The sequence below is a fragment of the Sinocyclocheilus anshuiensis genome, unplaced genomic scaffold, assembly GCF_001515605.1.
Source record: "Sinocyclocheilus anshuiensis isolate Anshui unplaced genomic scaffold, SAMN03320099.WGS_v1.1 scaffold1503, whole genome shotgun sequence".
Taxonomy (NCBI): Eukaryota; Metazoa; Chordata; class Actinopteri; order Cypriniformes; family Cyprinidae; genus Sinocyclocheilus; species Sinocyclocheilus anshuiensis.
Window position 1 is genome coordinate 391,703 of NW_015554170.1, and position 6,650 is coordinate 398,352.

A 6,650-nucleotide genomic window follows, 5' to 3' on the forward strand; every position below is an offset into this window, starting at 1 on the left:
AGAAGAAGAAGAAGAAGAAGAAGAAGAAGAAGAAGAAGAAGAAGAAGAAGAAGAAGAAGAAGAAGAAGAAGAAGAAGAAGAAGAAGAAGAAGAAGAAGAAGAAGAAGAAGAAGAAGAAGAAGAAGAAGAAGAAGAAGAAGAAGAAGAAGAAGAAGAAGAAGAAGAAGAGCAGCAGCGTCTGCCCTTCTGTTTGCAGCGTAGTAATGACTCAAAAGGAGGCACTGAGAAAAGCAACTTACCCGCGAGCATCTGAATGGTGTCCAAAAAGCGCTCCCTGCTCCTCTCTGCCAAAATCCAGGATCAAACCAGGGACCTTTAGATCTTCAGTCTAACGCTCTCCCAACTGAGCTATTTCGGTCTCGGTGAGCAGTAGGTAAGTAGATGGACAAGACGTCGAACGAGAAGTACCTAACACTGCCATGCAATTGAGCCAAAGAAAGCAGGATGACAGCCGCTCCTCAAAAACAGCGGTTTCAAAGCTGCAGCCGGGCTTGTCCAGCATTTGAACCCAGGATCTCTCACACCCAAAGAGAGAATCATACCCCTAGACCAACAAGCCGTTGAGTACCGTTACTAGCAAATGCTAAATGAAGGCTCACAGGGATGTGAAGCTTTCTGAGAAACTCCTTTCTGCCGTACCTCCACTTGTTTGGGCTGCCTTCTTAAACCAATATTGAGAAAAGTGGCAAGGAAAAGGACACTAGGCTCGAGTCAACTGCAGACGGCTACTCTGCAGCGCAGTCCATCTGAGCCATCTCAGAAACGATACCTCATTTCAGTGCAAGTGCTCTAACCCAACGAGCTAAGTGGTCAACCAAGTTTAAATTGCAGATGAGGAACAAAGAAGAACAGCGAGATGCGGGCTTGAATATGCGCAGAAGCAGCACTTGTCTTACTTGACGGTGGCTTGCGATTGGCCCTGAGAAGTCAGCAAGGATGGATACTGCTCAAGAAAAGAGGCACCAAAGACAGAGGTGGGCTCGTCCATGATTTGAACCTGTGACCTCTCACATCCAAAGCGAGAATCATAACCCTACACATTGCGGCACTGCCACACACATCATGCTTTTTTCGATGAAGAAAAACTGTCTGAGGTTGTAATGCTTCTTCACAGAAGGTAACGGTGACACCAGTCTGCTAAATTTAGTTCTATATTGTTCCTGTTCAGTTTAATATGTGTTCTAGATTCTTTGGGAACACTCACCATGTCAGATTCATCACAGTTGCACGGTTAAAGGAGGCCATTGTAGCACTCCCTTTCAAGACACGCTGCCACAGAGAAGGTTGTGACATAAGCTCCTCTTTGCCAAGCACTGCCAATCAAAATCAGGCAGGTTCCACCAAGATTTGAATTTGGATCGCTGGATTCAGTGTCCAGAGTGCTAACCGTTACACCATGGAACCAAGCAGCAGCAAGGGCGTCTGCCCTTCTGTTTGCAGTGTAGTAATGACTCAGAAAGAGGTGCTGAGGAAAGCAACTGACCCGCGAGCATCAGAATGGTGTCCAAAAAGCACTCCCTGCTCCCCTCCGCCGAAACCCGTGTAACGTATGGACCAATCAGACTCACCGTTTTTGATTAGATTTAACAAATCAGTTATTAATTAGATTAACAAATAGTCACAGATTCCTCACCCAATAAACATACTGGGTGCCAGGATGTCTGCAAACGACCCCAGGCCCCTCGTTACCATGGCAACCACGACACCTCAGGGTATATTTTATTTTGGTACATAGGCAATATAAAAGTGTTTAGTAATTTTGATTCAAGTTCCATATGCAAATTACCATGCTTTCACACAAAGTGTCATAAAACTCCCTAGTATTTCCAAACTCCCGCTTGGAATTTCAGCCTTTCTCGTTGGACAAGCTCATCCTGAGAGGCGTGAATCTTGTCAGGCCTTAAAGGTCTCACATCAGTGACCCGCCTCCAGTCTGTGGTTCTGTTAGATTCTGAGAAGAGATGAGCTACAACACTCCTAAGGACACCCTAAGTTTGCGCCAGGCTTCGGCCTTGACTTTCCATTCACCGGGATTCTCTGACTCAAACTGGTTCTTTTTCATCAACCAACTTCAGCAAAGATCAACTTGAGCCTTAAAAATCAACTTGAGCCTTCAGATTGCATCAGGACTCTCTGTCAGACAGACAAGACGTGCAAGTATCAAACTTAGTCTTATTAATTAATACATTAAGTATAATTTGCACCTTTGTACAAAGGTGTGTTTGAACTAAGAAACTGATGTTTCCTTCAGGCTGTAGATCTGCTGAATATCCAATGATACCATAGCTTTATACCATAGATTATTCATATTTCCCCTTTGAGCTGATTCGCTACACCCGAGATTGAACCAGAGACCTTTAGATCTTCTGTCTAACACTCTCCAAACTGAGCTATTTTGGCCTCAGTATAATAGCTTGTAACCGACTGAGTGACCCACTCAATGCAATGCGAGCAGTAGGTAAGAGACCAAGTAGAAGGACAAGACATCGACGTTGAAAGACAAGTACCTAACACTGCCGTGCAATTGAGCCAAAGAAAGCAGGACGACAGCCACTCCTCAAAACACCGGTTTCAAAGCTGCAGGAGGGCTCATCCGGGATTTGAACCAGGGACATCTCACTCCCAAAGTGAGAATCATACCCCTAGAACAACGAGCCATCAGATGCTCCCGTTACTAGCAAATGCAAAATGAAGGCTCACAGAGATGTGAAGCTTTCCGAGAATCTCCTTTCTGCCGTACCTCCACTGGCTTGGGCTGCCTTCTCAAACCAATATTGAGAAAAATGACAAGGAAAAGGACACGAGGAAACTGCAGGCGGCTACCCTGCAGCGCAGCCCATCTGAGCCATCTCAGAAACAACACCTCATTTCAGTGCAAGCTCTCTAAGCCAACGAGCTAAGTGGTCGACCAAGTTTAAATTGCAGACGTGGAACAAAGAAGAACAGCGAGATGCGGGCTTGAATATGCGCAGAAGCAGCACTAGTCTTACTTGACGGCGGCTTGCGATTGGCCCCGAGAAGTCAGCAAGGATGGATACTGCTCAAGAAAAGAGGCACCAAAGACCTCTCACACCCAAAGCGAGAATCATCTGTAGCACTCCCTTTCAAGACACGTTGCCACACAGAAGGTTTAGACATAAGCTCCTCTTTGCCAAGCACCGCCAATCAAAATCAGGCAGGTTCCATCGAGATTTGAACTCGGATCACTGGATTCAGAGTCCAGAGTGCTAACCATTACACCATGGAACCAAGCAGTTTTGTAGAATTTTCCTTGTTGAAAATAAATTGCTAAAGAGGTTTTGAAGCCAGTAGACTTTATTGATCAAACAACAAATCCGAGTTACGGTTTGCAAAGGTAACTCCCGGATGTCTTTTCTAAACAGATATATGTATGACTGGAGCTGGTTACATAATTCTATATATGTATTGTTGTATATTTACATATATGCAGGGTCTTCAAGTTTTAAATAGTTCACTGAGTTCTTTCACTGCAGCTTTTAACCCACAGTTACTACACATAGTCTCTTTAAATAACAATTGTAGAATAATGTCTTATCTATAGGCATAATTATATGTATTATATTGAATTAAGATCCCTGAACATCTTCTACATTCTCCCCCCTCTGAGGCTTAATTAAGCCTCACTCACCTAACTTTCCCAGAGCGTTACTTCATAAATTAGGTTTCTCAGCTTTAGTACCATAGTGACTAAATGAAGTCACACAGATTCATTACCAATTAACCAATTATGCAATCATGCTCCAGAGGATATCAGAACCAAACATCTCCCCTCAAAGTTCTTGATTGGATCTGTTGCAGAAGGGAGTAAAATATTCTGATTCCCTAACTTCTTAAACATATTGGGGCTATGATCAATAATTCAATTTTCTCAGCATAATATATCACACAAACTCAAAATTAAAACAAAGCATGCATAAGTTGTCTTCAACCCAGATACTTTGCGCATTGTAGAGGGTCACTCTTGGGGAGAGGTTAGACTAGCACATACACCCAGAGTATGGCTCATCTCATCGTCTTCGTCCTCACTTCACTTCGTACTGGAACTCTCATCTAATTTTTGCAAATTCAGTTTAGTTTGTTTAGCCATCCTTCATAATATTAATCTAAATTGTCTCTTGTAATAATTTACTTATTATTCGTATATGTTATAATTTCCATTTGTTTGACAGTAGCATTAACAATTAATGTCCTTAATATAGGTAATACACAACAAAATAATAATCCTCCTATTAATATGGCAATTCCTAAAAACATTCGTAGTTTAGCAAACCGTGCTCCCCATGCTCCAAATTTCAGATCAAACCAATCCCACATTTGATTATCTCTTCCAGCATTTGCTTTAACTTCTGCCCTTAATTTTTTTATTTTAATCATAACTTAAATAAATGCTCCTCCAGACGCAGTATTATTTGGTATATAAGTAGAACATTGATCTCCGAACACAAACTCCTCCTTTGTCTGCCAAAAACCAATTGAGAGCTTGTCTATTTTGCCACATCATTCTACTTGTTGCATGCATTTGGTCTCCTAAGAACGTTAACGTATCATCAGTATAATTATTGAATCTTTGTTGATTATAATAAATATAATTAATCCATTCTGTATTTTTGTTTTGTGAAATCCAAATAAACATCGCTTCAAACCCTGATTTAATTTCATCTCTTGCCTTAAACTCGTGTGGAATTCCTCTAGGTTGTTCAATTAAATCTATATATACAGTGGGTACGGAAAGTATTCAGACCCCCTTCAATTTTTCACTCTTTGTTATATTGCAGCCATTTGCTAAAATCATTTAAGTAAATTTTTTTTCCTCATTAATGTACACACAGCACCCCATATTGACAGAAAAACAGAATTGTTGACATTTTTGCAGATTTATTAAAAAAGAAAAACTGAAATATCACATGGTCCTAAGTATTCAGACCCTTTGCTGTGACACTCATATAATTGAAGGGGGTCTGAATACTTTCCGTACCCACTGTATATTAGGGTCTGGTATGTAAGCTCTTCTAATTCTGTTGTTTTCTTTATTTGCATTTTGTTCTGTTCCCCATGGTACCATGGTCATTTCTTGGAGTAATCGTACTCTTACGCATATTCCTTTCCACCCAATAGGTAAAGAAGGCAATAATTGTTCATTTCCACAAATCCAAAAGAAATATGCTATTAATGATTGTTATTAATGATTGGTCTTCATATATTTCTATAGAAGGTAGAGCAATAATTTGATTTTCACATTTTTCGGGCGCTATTTTAATTCCCTTGTTTATTCCATGTGCTAAAAAATCCGGAGCTCTGGAAGGAGTTTCTGATTTCCAAAAGTTTTTTCCTGTCTATATACCAAATAACAGCGCATTTCCCTTTGAATTTGCCCAAATCGTGTGTTCACAATATTTGTAAACATATTCTTGTTTATAATCTATGCTACACCATTCTGGAATCTCTACCTTTTTTGTTGCTATTTTCATATATTGGTTCTCATCAGAATACAAACACCAATTTCCCCAGTATGGTCTACTAAAATAGTCTGTACATTTTGAATTTCCCAAAAATCCTAGACATTCAGCTAAGCAATATTGTCTTGTAAAATCATCTAAATGACAAATATTTGTATTAAATTTAGCACATTTTAGATAATCATGAGGATTTGGTACTGCTATTGTTTTGTTTAAAGGAGATTTGGAGCACAGCCAGCAATTTTATTTTCCTGTCTCTCTAGCTGTAAAGGTTGCCCATCTATACCACTCATTATTTTGTGCTGTTTCCCATAACTCATCGCCTTTACTAATTTCCTCAACAGCGCATTTCCCTTTGAATTTGCCCAAATCGTGTGTTACTTTTGGTTTATGAAAACACTCATATTCTTGTTTATAATCTATGCTGTACCATTCTGCAATCTCTACCTTTTTTGTTGCTATTTTCATATATTGGTTCTCATCAGAATACAAATACCAATTTCCCCAGTATGGTCTACTAAAATAGTCTGTACATTTTGAATTTCCCAAAAATCCTAGACATTCAGCTAAGCAATATTGTCTTGTAAAATCATCTAAATGACAAATATTTGTATTAAATTTAGCACATTTTAGATAATCATGAGGATTTGGTACTGCTATTGTTTTGTTTAAAGGAGATTTGGAGCACAGCCAGCAATTTTCTTTTCCTGTCTCTCTAGCTGTCTATCGTCATCGCCTTTACAAATTTCCTCATCATTTTGGATATCATAATCAATGTTTCTACGATATTCTTTGTTCTGTTGAATTGGTATAATTATCAGTTTTGTTCAAAGGCTGAAAAGTTACTTGAAGGGAAATAGGGCTGTTTTCCGTTGGCTGTATTTGGACTTGCATTATTAAATGCACTAGGCATATGATGGTCATTGTCTGTATTGCTTTGCTCATTTTTCCATTTGCGGGAGCCTCTTTACTTGGTAAAACTCGTTGTTGATCTTTTTCGGAGTTTTTAAAAAGGTTGCCCATCTATACCACTCATTATTTTGTGCTGTTTCCCGTAACTCATCGCCTTTACTAATTTCCCCATCATTTTGGATATCATAAAGTGAAAGTGATGTGACATGTGGCCAAGTATGGTGACCCATACTTGGAATTAGTGCTCTGCATTTAACCCAT

At 39.7% G+C, this 6,650-nt stretch overlaps 2 non-coding genes across 2 annotated transcripts; both read right to left on the reverse strand.

Moving 5' to 3' along the window:
* Positions 1 to 285: 285 nt before the first annotated feature.
* Positions 286 to 358, reverse strand: trnaf-gaa (transfer RNA phenylalanine (anticodon GAA)). Its single transcript has one exon. It is a non-coding gene; the product is annotated as a tRNA-Phe (tRNA).
* A 2,819-nt stretch (positions 359 to 3,177) lies between these two features.
* trnaq-cug (transfer RNA glutamine (anticodon CUG)) lies at positions 3,178 to 3,249 on the reverse strand. The gene has a single exon. It is a non-coding gene; the product is annotated as a tRNA-Gln (tRNA).
* Between the last annotated feature and the right edge of the window lie 3,401 nt (positions 3,250 to 6,650).